Genomic DNA, 19,874 nt, shown 5'->3' with positions numbered 1-19,874 from the left:
TATATATATATATATATATATATATATATATATATATATATATATATATATATATATATATATATATATGGTGTTAGCATGTCAATTGACCGGTGTGTACCTTTTCAAAGGTGACACCAATGTGTATTGTGATTTTTTTAAACATAAGTGATAAACATTAATATTTAATTTAAAATGATCGAGTTGGTCATACCGGTCACCGGTTCCACACCACTAACTAACCTAATTCGTTGTACTCGTTGTTGATTCACTCCATGTGTTTGAGGATTTGAGATCTCAGGAACATTACCAGAATCCCTAAAAAGTTCTTGCATTTCTATAAAGTTTTGTGTATGCAGCGACACACTGTCACAATTGAGTTTGCGGTCAATGGCAGAGTAGTTGAGATGTGTTGATAAGGTTATTTGTGTGGCCTGGACGATTGAAAGGAGACATTAGTGTGAACGATTCATTAGAGAAAGGTTGAAATGACTGTTGTGATGTTTGATAGCCATATGGCTGTTGTGATGTTTGAGTGTTTTGACTATGGTAGGAGTAAAGGTTGGTGTTGTATGTTTTTTGGGTGTTTTGGCTATGGTAGAACGATGTGTTAGGAGCATATGCATTTTGGGTGTCTTTATAATAGTCATCTTATTGGCGATGGTATGAGGGACGCACTTGATATTGTGGTTGGGTGTATGACATGTTTTGGTTGTGGGTTTGTGGGTTTGTGTGTCGATAATTTGATTGAGTATGAGGTTGTGAGTAACAAGCCTCAAAATTTAATGGGGGTTAGACGTTGAAGCTTCTTATGTGTAAGTGGTTTGGTGTGAATCGTATAAATACTTATCTTCCGAGACAAACCCAGTTGCAATTGATTTGTACTAAGCCATAAAATTATTAGTTTATTTAGATTGGGTTGGCATCACAACGTCACGTAAGACATGGTCATGGCGGTGCTTCCATTTTCGGTTTCCTTCGCTCTGGTTGAAGGTGAAACTCTTGGTGGTTGGAGTTTCTTTCTCAAGAGTCTCATGACACACGTTGCTCCACAACCCAACCTCTATTTTATTTCTGACAGACATTCATCTATTGAGAATGCGTAAAATAATCCTGAGAATGGATGGCAAAATCCTGAGAATGGATGGCAAAATCCTCCTCTAGCCATGTCTACTGCATTAGACATATTGCACAAAATTTATGTTGAAGATCAAAGACAAGAACCTTCAAAACGAAGTTGTGAATGCATGGTATGCTTTAACTCAACCATCGTTCTAACACTCCTGCGAGAAAATTAGATTGTCAAATACGGATGCATTAAGGTTGGTGGATAACATTCAATTAGAGAAGTGGACAAGGGCATTTGACGAAAGGCGTCGATGGGGCCACATGATAACAAACATCGTTGAGTCCATGAACGACATCTTCAAAGGCATTAGAAACCTACCAATAACCGCGTTGGTAAAAACAACCTATTTTAGGTTGGGATCCCTTTTTGCAACCATATGCGAAAAATGGAGTTCAGTGTTATAATCAGGGAAATTATTCAGTGAAAGTTGCATGAAAATGATGAAGGAGGAAACTCTTAAAGCTAGCTCACATGCTGTTACAATCTTTGACCTTCGTAGACGCACTTTTAATGTAAAAGAAATAATGGACCACAATTAGGGGAGATCAGATGAAGATTATCCGGTCTAACTGAATAGAGGTTTGTGCTATTGTGGTAAGCTACAAGCCTTTTGTACGCCTTCCTCTTATGTCATTGCGCCATGTTCATATGATCGCCAGGATGCTTCCAAGTATTTATCTGATGTTTACAAAGTCATAAATATTTTCAATGTGTACAATAATAACTTTTCAGTGGTAGCAATTGAAGATTATTGGCATATGTGTCAAGGGGACATAATTTGGCACAATGAAAATATGCGACGGAAGAAAAATGACTGTCCCAATAACATGCGTATTAGAACAGAAATGGGTACGGTTGATAAAATGATAAGATTATGTGATATATGTCATCAGCCTGGACACAATCGGAAAAATTGTTCCTAATATTAGAGCAAGTTCTATATGATCATTTATTTTTTTCTTTAAATTTTTGTAACTTTGGTATCTAATACTTTGGTTACGACAAAAATAACATAAACACCCCTAAAAAATAGTTTTCGCACACGAACAACACACAACATAACATACCTACATAAATACGCATAAAACAACAACACAAACAACACATAAAAAATACTTAACATCACAACATGTCTAAGAGATTACAACAATCAAAACAATATCATATATTACATGCATCATATCTCTAACATCATTGTCATCTTTAACTCGCACTCATATACGGTATATAACATTATTGTTATCTTCAATTGAGATGTACAAAACGAGCATCTTGATATTTCTAATTTTTTCACATCATTAATCTCTTAGTCCAACCAACTTTTCAAACTCCTCTCCAGATGCTTGAAACTTAGGATGCTCCAAAAAACATTTTTATTAGAGATTTCGTTGTCGAATAACATACATGCCCCTATCTTCTGTCAACTATGATAGAGCTAATGAAGAAAATAAAAGAAGAATTTGAAATGAGGTGTGAAATGAAGTAAATCGTAGGAGACACCTATAATTATATTTAAAAAAATCACATTACATACTGACGCTAGATGAGCTGACGTAACCTTTGAAAAGATACACACTGCCGCCAATTGGACTGACAACACCATATATAATCACCAATTCAATTGACGCGCGCCACTATCGAAAAAGTAAGTGTGATCGCCAATTCGTCTGACACCACCGCTTCGTTCTATTTTTTTTTTAAAATGGGTTACATTGAAGAAAAGTTTAAACATGGGTTATTGTAAAAATAAATTTAAAATAATATATTGTAAAAATAAATTTAAAATAATATATTATTTAGATAAAAAATGCATATAATATAAATAATTTAAATTTTTTAATATAATTTAGTGGGATATATAATGTTATTGATCGATAGTGTGTCTAAAATTAATTTACATTGTTAATGTATAATTCCTTTTTTTCATATTTAAGATGTGCAATTATTTCTTAATCATCAAATAATATATTGATCTAGAAAAATACAACGTTTTTGAACTATTCATAAAATATCCACTAGTACATCATTAAAATATATAAAGCCTTAAGATAGTTGCCACTCATTTTATACTTGTTCCAAAATTATCTTTCTGAGCCATGTATTCTGTCCACGTAAGAGTACTTCCATGGCCATGTGATTCACTAAATACACTAGTTATAGCCATTGTAACTCTGCTAATTTTTGCATTAGTTTAGCATGCACTAGTACATCATTAAAACATATACATTTTGAGGCAGAGTCTTTGATAGTCTTGTTTATAGGTTGGACGTTATAGATTTATTCCGGTATAAAAGCTCTTTTGAGGAGGAACCATCTTCATTATCTTCTTAACAATAATTTTCTTCTTTTTAACATTTAAACAATCAATTGCTAACTTGCGATCCAATAAATAAATTTGTACACACAACATATTAAATTTTTAAATGTTCTTTTAAATGTTTTTCCACCATATAAATATAATAGTTCAAAATGAAACAAGATTCACATTTTCTTATTTCAATGTCATTACATTTTAATTTTTATTTGTTTTTAAAATCACCACCCCTTTCAAAATCCATAGCAACAAAAGGTTTTTTCTACTAGAGCCCAAATCAAACTCACAATAACTATATCAAAATCTAGAAAATTTTACTTCGTACCCCTACGTTTAGCCTCATACCCCTATAATTCTTCAAAAATTCCAATTCTATCCTTAACTGATTTTAACCAATTTACCATTCAGTTGAAACTTTCAAAAATTACACATTTCACCCTCGCACTGGAACTCCTGAAAAAAGACTTTCGGTATGTATTTTTTCCAAACCGGAAGACTTCACAAAAGATATCTGAAACACACAAAGTAATGAACCAGAAGTCTTCACGAAAGAGTTCCGGTTCTTTAAGAAAAAAGTCACGTTCCGAAACACTTTTTGAAAGAGTTCCGGTAAACAAAGTGACACATACCGGAACTCTTTGAAGAAGTCTTCCGGTTTGTGTATTATGTATTCTGGAACTCTTTCAAGAAGTGTTCCGGTTTTTTTTTTTTTATAAATTTTTTCTTTAATTTTTTTATTGTGCAGGAATGGAAAATCTCCCCCAAATATGTGTAGATACTTCTGATGCATTTATAACGACTGAAAGATTTGGTACACGAGAAGAGGTGATCAGATGGATTAAAGAGGTTGAAATCGATAATAAAGTAACTGTTATTATCAGTCGTTCAGATACTGAAACAGGGAAGAGAGGGAGAAGTAACAAATTAATATTTGGTTGTGATAAAGGTGGGAAACACAAGAGTACTGATAGTGGTACCCAAAGTGCGTCCAAGAAATGTGGATGCCCATTTAAAATCAGGTCGACTCTGGCAAAAAATGGGTCTGGTTGAAAGATTGATGTAAAATGTGGGTTACATAATCATGGTTTACCTGATAGATTAGAAGGTCATTCCTTTATTGGTAGGTTGACCACAGATGAGAAGCAACATGTCGCTGATTTGACAAAGAGACATGTACCACCTAGACACATATTGCTTTCCTTGCAAGACCGAGATTCTAAGAATGTCACTCGGATTACGCAAGTATACAAGCATAAGAGTGTGATACAAAAAGAGATAAGAGGTCCTAGAAGTGAGATACAACATCTGTTTAAGCTTATTGAGGATGCAGACCATGTCTATTAGAGTAGAAAAAAGGATGACTCGGAAGTTGTGAGAGAGATATTTTGGGCCCATCCTGATTCAGTTAAGTTGTTGAATATTTTTCCGATTGTGTTAGTTATGGATAACACCTACAAGGCAAACAAATATAGACAACCTTTGTTTGAAATTGTTGGCATGACATCAACCGAGTTGACTTTTGCTGTTGCATTTGCGTATATGGAGTCTGAGCAGACAGGGAATTGTTGCTGGGTATTGGAGAAACTAAAAGAGTTGTCTGTGAAGAAAGACTTGTGTCCACAAGTGATTTTGATAGATAGAGATCTTGCTTTGATGAAAGCAATTGAAATTGTGTTTCCCAGGTCGATTAATTTACTATGTAGATTTCACATTAACAAAAACGTTGGTGCCAAATGCAAACAACATGTGGTGAATGACCTGCAAAAGACGATAGACACATTATGGATGGAAGTTGTTTGGGCTAGTGATGAGGTTGAGTATGGTCAACGATTGCATCAACTTGAGCAAGCATGTGTTGATTATAGTGGATTTATGAATTATGTGAAAGACACATGGTTGACTCCACATAGACATAGATTTGTTGGAGCATGGATTAATCGAGTGCTACATTTGGGTAACACAACGACTAACCGGTACGTCTTATAATTTTTTATGTGTTATTTTTATATGTGATATTTTTTCTATGTATTTTTTATGTGTTATTTTCAATATTTTTAGGGTTGAATATACTCATTGGAAGTTAAAGCAGATGTTAGGAAACAGTATAGGTGACATGGTCAAATGTTGGGAAGTTATGAATAACAACTTGAGGTTACAACTGGGAAACATTAGAGCTTCTTTTCAAAAAAGTTTTTACGAAGTTGAGCACGCGTACATAAGTCCCTTTTATGGTTATTTGCGTGGTTCCGTATCTCGAGTTGCTTTGAGATGTATTGCTGAAGAGTTATTGAGAGTTGATTATGTTGGAACTAACAAGAAAATATGTGGTTGTACTCTTAGAACATCTTATGGGTTACCTTGTGCTTGTGAGTTAGGAAGATACGCACTAGGTGGTATATGTTAGACGGTGTGGCTAGTGATCGAGAGGGGGGGGGTGAATAGATCACCTCTTTTAAAATAAACGGATTTAAAAATTCTTATTAGAGTTATTGAAACTTAGCGGAAAATTACAGTGCCGAATCGACTTCCGTCTATTCTGAACCGCTACTAGAAAACCGGACACGCGAATTTATTGTTGGATTTGAATGAGAACGATAGAGAATATTAACACCAGAATATTATCAAATCAAATGCACTTATCACTAAATTCTAATTCCAATGAATAAAACTCAGCTGACAGTTTTGTCAAACATTTGGTGTGTATGTGATCAATGATGAACAATGGTGGAGTTTAGATAAAGAAGTTTTCTTGCCACTATTGTATCACGAAATGTACAGCCACAACACACCAACTGAAATCACAAAACTGTTGAAAACGTAAAGAGAGATAAGGAAAGAATACGATACACAGAGATTTGGTAAGGAAGTTCCCCACTGTCGTCCTCGCGTGTGGGTACGTCTCCCTCTCAATTTCAAATGAAATTGAGAACTGTTATTATCAATAATGCCGAATTTGTTGATGCAAGGTTACAATACAAAGACAGAAATCTAAATCCCAAGATCTTCTTCTTGTATAAAACCTCCACTTGATCTGAGCTCGATCAAGAATTTCCTGCACGAAATTGCAAATAATTCACCGGTTCCACGACCTGTTTGGGAAATTACCCAATTTCCAAACCCTACGCTACGGCTGAATCTGTTCTGCAAACGTGACTAACAAACCCGCAAGAACACTCCAGTTCTTGAAAGACAAACCATTTGGTTTTTCCTCGAAACCCCCTTCAACGTTCAACTCAGCTAGATCCTCGATCGTTCCACTGAACACCTCAGCTAGATCCTTGATCGTTCCACTGAACGTTATCTCGTTGATCTGCTCAAAACAATTGCTGCTACACACTCCTTTGATTTGTGTTCAACTGTTTTTCACTTCTGAATTCGTGCTATTAACTGAGTTGTCAAAATACTTCTTATATGTGAAAGACAGAAGCTGTTAGTAGACAAAACAGAATTATGTATTGATACAAAAGATTATGCATCGATACATACTGTAGCTTTGATTGATTTTAGAGAATTAATACAAGCATGTATCGATACAAAGCTCGTATGTATCGATACATAGAACATTTTAACTAAGCATGTATCGATACAAAGCTCGTATGTATCGATACATAGAACATTTTAACTAAGCATGTATCGATACAAAGCTCGTATGTATCGATACATACTGAAGCAAAAACGTTTTGTGATTTAAAACAAATTTATGTATCGATGCAGATGAACATGTGTCGATACATACTGACACAAAACAGTTTTTATGAGTTCTTTTAAGAAATGTATCAATGTGGATCTTTATGTATAGACACGAAACAATAGTATAGGCTAAAAACACAAATGAAACATGTAAAATAATGCACAACCAACAATTAGACAATGATCACACAATTTGCTATCATTCAAAACTTATTCAAAGTAAAGAATTTGCTCACAAACTCCCCCTTTTTGATGATGACAAATTTTTAGCAAGATGTGTGATACTCCCTCTGAGTTTGTGCATATCTGTCAACATTTGCATTTCTCCCCCTTTGTCAACATCAAAAAGCAGAAAAAAAACAGTTTTATCAAGGCAACATGTTGTAGCAGGACACAACAAAAATGATAAAGAAGCTAACAATCACAAAGAAGGAAGCTTAAAAAGTAAAGAATCACTCACAAAGAATGACAAATAAGGGCAATAACACCAGAAGTAAGTAGAAGGAAATAAGCATTTAACTAGTAGAAAGTATTTAAAAATTACATAAGCCAAGACATATAAGGTGCAACTAATCTGAAAAGAAAAAAAAACTCAAGCAACATGCAATGAAATGCAGTGAAATGAAATGATAATGGTTTAATGTGTATTATAGCCACCACAAGACTCCTCGTCATCTCTATCAGGATCTCTGAAGCTTGGTGGAGGCGGAGGAGGAGGCATTACATCTGGATTGTGGCCCATGAAGGTGTAGTGCCTGAACCGGTCCTGAACTTCAACACTTCCGAATCTGTCCATAATACCAGGATTGGCACGACAGTCGTCCATAAAACCAAACATTTCATTGTAGAAGACTTGGTGCCACTTAACCAAGTCCGTGTGCCAAGAGTGTTGGTTATGGTACATCCGTGTATGATCGTCATGCCACTCACGATGCTCCTTATGCCACTCACTTTGTTGTACATGCCAAGACCGTGCCTCTTCATGACGTTCTTGGTTGACAAGCTCCATTTGTTGAAGCATTTGAGTTAGGTGCGTAGTAGGTGTTGAAGATGAAGCACCGCCGGAGAATGGAGGAACCGTTGGTTCAGGTACATAGTTGGTTGGAGACCACCTTTGTGGCACCCAATCACCCCAACCAGCATTGTCATCAGCTGCAGGCACATCTGCTTCGTTCACATCATGCATTTCTTCATCAGGTTGGTCTTCAACTACATGAATTCGTTCAGAAGGCACATCAAAATTATAGATCCTTGTTTTGGATTTCCTTTCAAAGAAATAGAAACATTGACGTTCCTTATCCCACCTATATCCCATGTGAGATAAAGTGGAAGAGTCAAACTCTTGAGCAGCAGATGGTGATATGAGAGGAACTAAAGGGATTGCAACATTCCAGAACGTAAGAATTTTCATGATTTGAGACGCATAGCCAAGAGCAACATTCTTGGCACTGTTACGCACGAAAAAGAGACGCTTCACAAAGTAATTTCCCCAATTCAAGGGAACCTTATTTTGAAGAATATACAAGAGATGAATGCCTGCTCTGTCTAACCTAGAATGTCCACTGTTTGCTGGACGCAGAATGTGCGAGATAATCCAATGAAGTATACGAGGAATTTTCTTATTTATACCAGACGTAACCTGTTCATCCTCATCCAGCGGTCTGTCCAATTTCAAGATAGATAGAGTAAACTCCTTCAGGTTAAAGTCAGTATCAAACTTCAAGTCATGCCAAGTCTTGGAGAGAATGATGATGAAGGAGATTAGGGTTAGCCGCAGGTTTTGAGAGGTTTTGTGAAAAGATGTGATAAGAATTGCTGATGTGTCGATCCATGAGTGAAATAAAATGCATTTAATCCAAATAACAATCAGTATGTGTCGATGCATATGGTAATGGATCGATCCATGTCACGCATTTTTGTTTTTAAAGGGTTTATGTATCGATACAAACGACGGATGAATCGATACATACTGAACCAATTTTGACAGATGTGAAATGAAGAAGACATGAATCGATACATACATCTTTGAATCGATACATACTGATGCCAAACCAAATTTTAATTAATTTTTATGCAGTATGGTTATGCATTATGAATTATGTCATGATAATTATGCCCAAGTATGATTCACAAATCAGATATTAATGTTCAAACAATATATGCAAAGAAATTCACATATACGAAAATAAGGAATTTTGTTCTAACATACACAATCACATAGTTCTAAAAGAGATATAGAAAGGAGTGATATTACCTCTGTTGATGTAACCTTATGAGGTATAAATGAAATCTAAAACAAATCTCATCAACCAAGGTGAGGCATAATATAAATAAGAACAAACATGCTTAAGACAACAATGGAGAGAGATCTAAGATCCCTAATTCACAACGAATGTTGAAGAACGGTTCCGTTGCCAAAGGTTTAGTGAAAATGTCAGCAAGCTGGTTTTTAGTATCAACATGCTCAAATACAACGTCTTCTTTTTCAACATGATCGCGAAGAAAGTGATGTCTAATCTCTATGTGTTTAGTGCGTGAGTGTAAAACAGGATTTTTAGTAAGGTTTATGGCACTAGTGTTGTCACATTTTATTGGAATACGTTTGAGTTGAATGTTAAAGTCTTGTAGTTGTTGCTTTAGCCACAAAATCTGAGCGCAACAACTACCGGCTGCAACGTACTCAGCCTTTGCAGTTGACAAAGCCACAGATACCTGCTTTTTGCTATGCCAACTTACCAAGGAGTTTGAAAACAAGTGACATGTACCACTCGTGCTTTTCCTATCTGATTTGCAGCCAGCAAAATCAGAATCGGAGTAACCTACTAAGCTACAATCACTTCCTTTGGAATACCAAAGCCCATATTTAGATGTTCCATGAAGATATCTAAATATACGCTTAACAACTTTCAGGTGTGATTCCTTAGGATTTGATTGATATCGTGCACACATACAAACACTAAACATGATGTCAGGTCTACAAGCAGAAAGATACAGAAGAGACCCAATCATACCTCTAAACTTTTTGGCATCTACACTCTTACCATGCTCATCTTTATCTAGATTTCCGTTGGTAGGCATAGGGGTGTCAATTGATTTTGAGTCGTTCATTCCAAAGCGCTTGAGTAGTTCTCTGCAGTACTTTGTTTGACATACTACTGTACCCTCATCAAGTTGCTTTATCTGAAGACCTAGGAAGTAATTCAGCTCCCCCATAAGACTCATCTCAAATTCACCCTGCATAACCTTAGAAAATTCTTCGACCAAGTGTGTGTTAGTTGAACCAAAAATTATATCGTCTACATAAACTTGAGCTAAAAGAATATGCTTTCCCTTGTGTTTAATAAAGAGAGTATTATCCACTTTACCTCTTGAATATCCATGATCAATTAGAAATTTGCTAAGCCTTTCATACCAAACCCGAGGGGCTTGTTTAAGACCATACAAAGCTCGTTTTAATTTGTAAACATAATCTGGATTTTCAGCATTCTCAAAACCAGGAGGTTGTGAGACATATACCTCTTCATTTATGACACCATTTAGAAACGCACTCTTTACGTCCATTTGGTAAAGCTTAAAATTATTAGAACACGCATAGGCAAGCAAGAGACGTATAGCTTCAAGGCGAGCAACTGGAGCATAAGTTTCCTCATAGTCTATGCCCTCCTCTTAGTTATACCCCTGTGCTACTAAACGTGCCTTGTTCCTAGTTATCACTCCGTTTTCATCAAGCTTATTTCTAAAAACCCATTTAGTACCTATGATATGATGATCTCGCGGACGAGGGACAAGTTCCCAAACGTCATTTCTTTTAAATTGATTCAGCTCTTCTTGCATGACCATTAGCCAACATTAATCAATCAAGGCCTCTTTGGCATTTTTAGGTTCTACTTGTGAAACAAAAGCGAAGTGAGAACAAAAATTACTTATCTTAGAACGAGTCATTACTCCCTTTGAAATATCTCCCAAGATGTTGTCAATAGGATGGTCTTTTGAAGATTTCCAAGCTGGTGGAAGGTCATTCACTTCAGCTGTCCTTTCTTCCTCATCTTCTTCATGACTAGTATCTTCCTCCTTCTCATGGGCAACTGTTCTGGACTGATCAGTTTCCGTAACAGCTTCCTTGAGTATGTCTTCTGTAGATACACCTGCGTCATCAAAAGAAATATCTTTTCCGACACTTTTCGGATAAGACTCATCAAAAGAAACATGGATAGATTCTTCAACAGTAAGTAAACGCTTATTATATACTCTATATGCTTTACTTGATTGTGAGTATCCAAGGAAGATACCTTCATCCGCTTTTGCATCAAACTTCCCAATATTTTCCTTACCATTATTCAAAACAAAACACTTACAACCGAATACGTGAAGATGTGACAAGTTTGGCTTTCTTCCTTTTAAAAGCTCATAAGGAGTTTTATTTAAAAAAGGACGAATTAAAATCCTGTTTAAAACATAACAAGCTGTGCTAACTGCATCAACCCAAAAATATTTTGGTAATCCACCCTCATTTAGCATTGTTCTTGCCAACTCCTCTAAAACACGATTTTTACGCTCCACAACGCCATTTTGTTGTGGAGTTCGAGGAGCTGAAAAGTTATGCTCAATACCATACTTGTCACAGTACTTATCAAAGTGGTAGTTTTGAAATTCACCACCATGATCGCTACGAATTGTAACTATTTTGGAATTCATTTTGTTTTGGGACAGATTTGCAAAATTCTTAAAAGCAGAAAAAGTTTCATCTTTGCTATGAAGGAATATAGTCCAAGTAAATCTAGAATAGTCATCAACGATTACAAAACCATAATAATTTCCACCTAAGCTCTTTGTCCTAGAAGGTCCAAAGAGATCCATATGGAGAAGCTCAAGGGGTCGTGAAGTTGAAATTACATTTTTAGATTTAAAAGAGACCCTCGTTTGTTTTCCCATTTGGCACGCGTCACATAGGTGGTCTTTTGAAAATTTTATTTTTGGAAGACCGACTACTAGATCCTTAGATACAACCTTATTAAGCAAATCGAAATTAACATGCGCTAAACGTCTATGCCAAAGCCAAGAATCATCATTCAAGGTAACTAGACATTTAGTACTTGTTAAAGATACATCAAAAAGGTCAAGCATATAGATATTGTTTACTCTTACACCCTTAAACACAACGTTCTGTTCAGCATGTTCAATTATGCAACAAGTTTTTGTGAAAGAAACTTTATAACCCTTGTCACACAATTGACTTATGCTTAACAAATTGTGTTTAAGCCCCTCTACTAAATGGACATCAGAAATAGTAGTGGTAGAGGGATTACCTACACTACCTTTGCCAAGTACAGCTCCTTTGTTATTGTCTCCATAAGTAACATATCCCTTCTTCTTTGCTTTGAAGTCTATAAAAAGCGATATGTCACCGGTCATGTGCCTTGAGCAACTACTGTCAAGAAACCATCTCCTATCTACGGAAGCAAGGCACTCATCCTACAATATCAAAAGAGAGAAGTTGGTACCCAATTTTCATTGGGTCCAAGTGGGTAAGTGCTAACATGGTTGCCTTTTGGCTTCCATTGATAAATACCTTTAGGAACAAGAAATCTCCTAAACTTGCATTTCTCAATGGTATGGCCAACACGACAACAATAATGACATAAACCATGATGATGTGTTTGTTTATTCTTGTTCATTAAATCCTTTGGAATAAAAGAGTATTTTGCATATGGTGGATTTAATGACTTCTTAAACAACCTAGAGTCAACGGCATAAGTAACCTTAGGTTGTAAAGCTTTTTCCAATTTGACCTTGAGAGTGTTTACCTCTTGTTGCCAAATATGACAAGCTTCACAATACCCAACTTTACTACATCCATCAATGTCAATATTTTTTGAATTTTCTGCAATACTAGCTTTTAACCATTCTAAATCTTTTTCAGCTTTGTATACTTTACCTTCCAGAAATGAAAAAATTTGTTTATCGGAAGATAATCTTTTAAAAGCATCTACAACTTCGTTATGCAGTTTTTCAAAAGCTATTTTCAGTTCAGAAAAAGACATAGAAGAGAAATTATTATAATAGGCTTGTTTTACCTTTTTATCATTGATTTTCTTCTTGTGGTAGGACAAATTTTTGGTGTGAGCCATAAGGCACAGATTTGCGGTTTCATCACTATCACTTGAACTTTGTGTGCTTGATGAATCAATATCACTTTCCCATGCAATGTAAGCTCTTCTTTGTTTGCTGTACCCTTTTGGTGGAGCTTTTCCTTGATCCTTATACTTCATAGGACAATCTGTTTTATAATGTCCAGATTTACCACAATTAAAACAAGATCCTTTTCCTCTACCCTTCTTATTCTCTTCCTGTTTTGAATCTGTAGATTGTCTTCGAAACTTCATGAGGTTTTTGTCGGAATGCTTGACTCCATTCTTTCGAATGAATCTATTATATCTCCTTACAAAAAGTCCCATTTCCTCATCATCCGAATCTTTGTCACTACTAGAATCATTGTCACTTTGCTCTTTTCGTGAGGACTTAGAGCTAGAGGCCACAAGAGCTATTGGCTTCTTCTCTCCCTCTTTGTCTCTCTTCTTCTCCTTTTCCTTCTTACTTTTGTTCTCAAACTTTTCAAGACTTTCTAATGCTTGCTGATGTTCTTCCAGCTTTCCAAACAGAGTTGTAATCGTAAGTGTCGTTAGATCGTTGGCTTCCTTAATAGCTGTTACTTTAGGTTGCCATTCCCTGCTAAGACATCTCAGAATTTTATTAGTAGCTATTTCATTGGAAACAGGTTTTCCAAGTGCATTCAAACGATTAGTGAGATGAGTAAATCTCTTTTGCATGTCAGAGATAGATTCTCCTTGTTTCATGCGAAAGAGCTCAAACTCTTGATTGAGTGTGTTAATGCGGGACTGTTTTACTTCAGTAGTACCCTCATGGGCAACTTCTAAAGCATCCCACATTTTTTTAGCTGTCGTGCAATGGGATACCCGATAATACTCATCAACACCAAGTGCTGAAATTAGCATATTTCGAGCTCTCCAATCACTCGACCACTTTTTCTCATCTTTCTCATTCCAATCATCTTCTGGTTTAGGAACTATGGCGCCAACCGCATTTGTCATAGTAATTTGAAAAGGACCATTTTCAATGGCAGCCCATACTAGCCTATCAACATAATTTATATGAACTCGCATGCAGTCTTTCCAGTAGCCGTAATTTTCACCGTTGAAAATCGGCGCTCTATTATACGCCCCCTTTGGTTCAGAATCCATATCGTTACAGGCAGCCACAGAACACCAGCGAACCGACGCTCTGATACCACTTGTTAGACGGTGTGGCTAGTGATCGAGAGGGGGGGGGGGTGAATAGATCACCTCTTTTAAAATAAACGGATTTAAAAATTCTTATCAGAGTTATTGAAACTTAGCGGAAAATTACAGTGCCGAATCGACTTCCGTCTATTCTGAACCGCTACTAGAAAACCGGACACGCGAATTTATTGCTGGATTTGAATGAGAACGATAGAGAATATTAACACCAGAATATTATCAAATCAAATGCACTTATCACTAAATTCTAATTCCAATGAATAAAACTCAGCTGACAGTTTTGTCAAATATTTGGTGTGTATGTGATCAATGATGAACAATGGTGGAGTTTAGATAAAGAAGTTTTCTTGCCACTATTGTATCACGAAATGTACAACCACAACACACCAACTGAAATCACAAAACTGTTGAAAACGTAAAGAGAGATAAGGAAAGAATACGATACGCAAAGATTTGGTAAGGAAGTTCCCCACTGTCGTCCTCGCGTGTGGGTACGTCTCCCTCTCAATTTCAAATGAAATTGAGAACTGTTATTATCAATAATGCCGAATTCGTTGATGCAAGGTTACAATACAAAGATAGAAATCTAAATCCCAAGATCTTCTTCTTGTATAAAACCTCCACTTGATCTGAGCTCGATCAAGAATTTCCTGCACGAAATTGCAAACAATTCACCGGTTCCACGACCTGTTTGGGAAATTACCCAATTTCCAAACCCTACGCTACGGCTGAATCTGTTTTGCAAACGTGACTAACAAACCCGCAAGAACACTCCAGTTCTTGAAGGACAAACCATTTTTTTTCCTCAAAACCCCCTTCAACCTTCAACTCAGCTAGATCCTCGATCGTTCCACTGAACACCTCAGCTAGATCCTTGATCGTTCCACTGAACGTTATCTCGTTGATCTGCTCAAAACAATTGCTGCTACACACTCCTTTGATTTGTGTTCAACTGTTTTTCACTTCTGAATTCGTGCTGTTAACTGAGTTGTCAAAATACTTCTTATATGTGAAAGGCAGAAGTTGTTAGTAGACAAAACAGAATTATGTATTGATACAAAAGATTATGCATCGATACATACTGTAGCTTTGATTAATTTTAGAGAATTAATACAAGCATGTATCGATACAAAGCTCGTATGTATCGATACATAGAACATTTTAACTAAGCATGTATCGATACAAAGCTCGTATGTATCGATACATAGAACATTTTAACTAAGCATGTATCGATACAAAGCTCGTATGTATCGATACATACTGAAGCAAAAACGTTTTGTGATTTAAAACAAATTTATGTATCTACTGACACAAAACAGTTTTTATGAGTTCTTTTAAGAAATGTATCAATGTGGATCTTTATGTATAGACACGAAACAATAGTATAGGCTAAAAACACAAATGAAACATGTAAAATAATGCACAACCAACAATTAGACAATGATCACACAATTTGCTATCATTCAAAACTTATTCAAAGTAAAGAATTTGCTCACAGTATACCGATACCCATAGATGTTGTTCATGTTCATTAGAGGAAACTAACTATGGAAGTTGAGTTAGAGGTAGGTGCAGATGATGGATCAGAGGTGGATATGACTTGTGCAATAGATGAATTATGGAAACGATTTAGGTCATTAGATGTTATTGGGAAAAGGGATTTAAAGAGTAGGGTATGTGAACTAGCATACCCAACAATGACTCCATTGTGTCCACCACCTGAGAAACTAAAAACCAAAGGAGGAGTGAAGAAGAAAGGGAAAAAACCAGCAGAATATGATGTTTATAGGGACCCTTCGTATCATAAGTATGTTGATAAGGCATCTCAATCTTCAAAAAGGCAATCTCAACCATCACAGACTTCAAAGAAGTTAAAATTATCAAAGAAGCAATCACAATTCACTCTTCAATTTCCTAATTATATTAGGTCATACATTGAAGATGTAGTTAATGTTGAATCAGATGGTAATTGTGGATTTAGAGTCATTGAATCATTGCATGGATATGGTGAGGATGGTTGTCCAATGGTTCACAGAGAGTTGGGGTTGGAAATAATAGACAAGGATATGTAAACTTTGTATGACAAGTTATTTTCTAATTGGTTGTCAGAAGTGAGAGAATCTTTGATGATAGAATCATCTGGTTCACAACCACCTGAAAAATGGTTGACTCTACCAGATATGGGTTACTCGATAGCGAATCGCTATAATGTTGTACTTGTCTGTTTAGGCAATCCGTGCATGACTTTCTTTCCGATGACAAGTTCATTTTCTTTCCGATGGCAATCCGTGCAACACTTAATAAAAAAAATTAAATTATATACTTGTAGGAGAGTAGGATATCCACCGAGCTGTTTGCAACTGAACATGGACGCATCTCCAAGATATCTGTATAGGGTAACTAGTGTAGCTGCTCCCCAACTATATCCTGAACATTTATCTAAGTCCGTAAATAGTAGGAGGTATTGTGCCTCTATAAGTGTAAAGGTCTTATCGGAAAAAATGGTGGAACCCACCAACATCAACAGATACGCTCTGGTCGCATATGCCTAGCTGGAAGCAGCTCTATGCTGTACGAATAAATCATATAACCACTCCAACTTATAATACGAACCCCTGCAGCTACGAACATGTGATTGTGCCTCACCCTGTGACACTCCTAAGTAGTCAACATCAAGTTCAATAGTTACCTCTTCCGTGACATCTTGAGGACTCCAGAAGATACCCATGATGGGCAAGTGAAGCAGACATGAGACATCATCCAAAGTAATGCTCATTTCACCAAACGGCATGTGAAATGAAGATGTCTCTAGATGCCATCTTTCCACAAATGCAGAGACAAGATTTGTGTCTATCTTGTTCAGACTAGTTCTCTGAAGTGAAGATAAACCAGATCTAGATACCCAACTCTCCATCTATGGTGGAATAGCCAATGGAACCCTAAATGTCAGCTTCAGTCCATGTCCAACAACCTTCAACTCTTTCTTTGGACCTCTTTCCTAAAAACAATTAAAACACATATTAGAAAACACAATATAAAATATTCAACTATTATTCATTTTCAAATATATCCCGTTTATTTACCTCACCAAACCATAAATGCCGAGAAACATGATGCTCGTACTTCAACAAAAGAGACGTATCGTACGACCCTCCTGGATATCCAGCCGATTTGGAATCCTACCATCTGCACCTCGTCTTTGAACCACTAACAAAAAATATTATAAAAAAATTATTAAAAATTTTAAAAAAAATTAAAATAAAAAAAAACCGCACCGGAACACTTCAAAGAAGAGTTATGGTGTGGAAAAATAAAAGGTTGACTACCAGAACACTTCTTAAAAGAGTTCCGGTTTAGTTCATCCAAACCGGAAGTCTTTAAGAAAGAGTTCTGGTATACAACCAACCAAACTGGAAGACTTTCTAAAAGACTTCCGGTTCAATGCCCCCAAAAGGCAACAAACCGAAAGACTTTAGATAAATGTTTTGGTATACACTATGTGAACCGGAAGATTTACTCTTAGTGTTCCGGTTTATAATGCCAAAAAATGCAAAAATGTGTGTTCCGGAAGTCTTCAAGCGCAAATGGGAAAATTTTCCATTTCTGAAAAAGATACCCTATTTATATGAGGGTATTTTGATCAAAAAAATTTATTTATAGGGGTGTGGGTACAATTGTAGAGGTACGAGGTAAAGTTTTCCAAAATCTAACTTAACAAATTCAACAAGACTCCTTTAAGCAAACTAATAAAATACTATCCAACATTAACTTTAACAGTATTGTACATTTCAGAATTTTTATGAGGTTGGGCAATAAGTTACATGCATATCTCAGACTTTATTTATTAGACGCTGAAAGGATCGTTCAAGGTTTCTAATCAGTTGCGAATTGATAATGATTACTAAAACCTGTTTAAAAACCATGTCTCTTCATTATCTATGGGACAAGACTTTTAATATAAATAGATCATTGAGACCAAATAGAAAGGGAATCCGATCTTGGACCATAAAAAATGGTGGCTATTCATCCATCCAAAAAAAAACTAAAACACCAAAACCCCTAAACTGTTCTGACTAACTTCAAAAAGATTAATTAAATAATATTTTTAGCAAGAATATTTGGCGCCTAATATTAAGGAAATAGTCGGAAAATGGAAAAGGATTACAATCTAATTAACAAGAATGGGTGTTGCATACACTAAGCAGACGCTGAGTCGGAGTGCGTAAACGCCAAACTAGATGTGTCTCACGACAACTTTCACTCAGACCTTGTTTACTCAAAATAGAGTTGAATGGTAGCCCCGAATGAAGGAGAAGGGTGATCCAAAATGCAGCAGAATTTAAAATTTCTCCTTTAACGATCCTTACGAATGGGCATGATCAGTGATAGAATCGTGACCTCTTATGGCGATTGTAACCTTTGTTACAGATCTACGGAGCGATCACGAACGTTGAACAATGACAACGCCTCTACTCAGTCCACACGAACGGATTCCTTCAATCTCAGTGCTAGTCGCTACGAATGAAGGCTTTGAGTGAGAGACAGAGAGAGAGAGAGAGAGAGAGAGAGAGAGAGAGAGAGAGAGAGAGAGAGAGAGAGAGAGAGAGAGAGAGAGAGAGAGAGAGAGAGAGAGAGAGAGAGAGAGAGAGAGAGAGAGAGAGAGAAACGAAATTGCAACTACACTCATGCTTCTACACAAGGGTTCTATTTATAGAACCACTTGTGTGGGCTGCAAGCTAAAAAGCCCACCCAAGTGTATATGGCCCATATCTTATAATATGCCAAAATCACTTAAGCGCGTGGTACCTTATCATATTTCGTATTCTACTTAAGTACACCGTACCTTACGATGTTCTACAATTCACTTAAGGGCACCGTACATTATGGTATTCCTTAGTTACTCTATCTCTCATCAATCCGTCCTTTGTGTGTGACCCTGTAGGTTTTCGCAGCATTGGCAGTTATAGTAAATCACGTATTTAGCATGATAAACAGTGAACGATATCTAGCAACACATCACTGCTACCCAAGACACGAAAATGTCATGTGATCTGACAAATCCTTTTGTGATAATAATTGTGTGTATAATTACCCTTTTTCCCTTATGTCTATATTGAACACAAGGCATAAACCGTGTCATCCTTGTCCAGTTCAATATTGGGCCCATAGACATTTATCCTGTTACGCAGGATGGGAAATTCCATCTAGGTCACTCATGTCCCTTAGCATGCTTCGTGGAGTATCCATCAACTGTCTTTATGGTCATCCAGTTACGGACAATGTTTGATCAACAATAAGGCACTCGACTCTACATCTAGGGTCCATAGTGGTTTCAGGTCGAAGGGTGGTATACACCATTATCACCATGAGAATAACTTATGACACTTTGCATAACATTCTATATAGTATTCTCATAGCGGATCAATCCAGTATAAATATTACTCTT

The 19,874-nt window shown here is 36.3% G+C and overlaps 1 protein-coding gene across 1 annotated transcript in view; it reads left to right on the top strand.

Moving 5' to 3' along the window:
- LOC127101414 (uncharacterized) overlaps positions 1-19,874 on the top strand; it is a gene marked incomplete at both ends in the record, with an annotated part of 89,379 nt that overhangs the window by 24,889 nt on the left and 44,616 nt on the right. The window lies entirely within an intron of this gene.

The sequence above is a fragment of the Lathyrus oleraceus genome, chromosome 7 (genome assembly GCF_024323335.1).
Source record: "Lathyrus oleraceus cultivar Zhongwan6 chromosome 7, CAAS_Psat_ZW6_1.0, whole genome shotgun sequence".
Classification (NCBI taxonomy): domain Eukaryota; kingdom Viridiplantae; phylum Streptophyta; class Magnoliopsida; order Fabales; family Fabaceae; genus Lathyrus; species Lathyrus oleraceus.
This window is presented reverse-complemented; position numbering and strand designations above follow the sequence as displayed.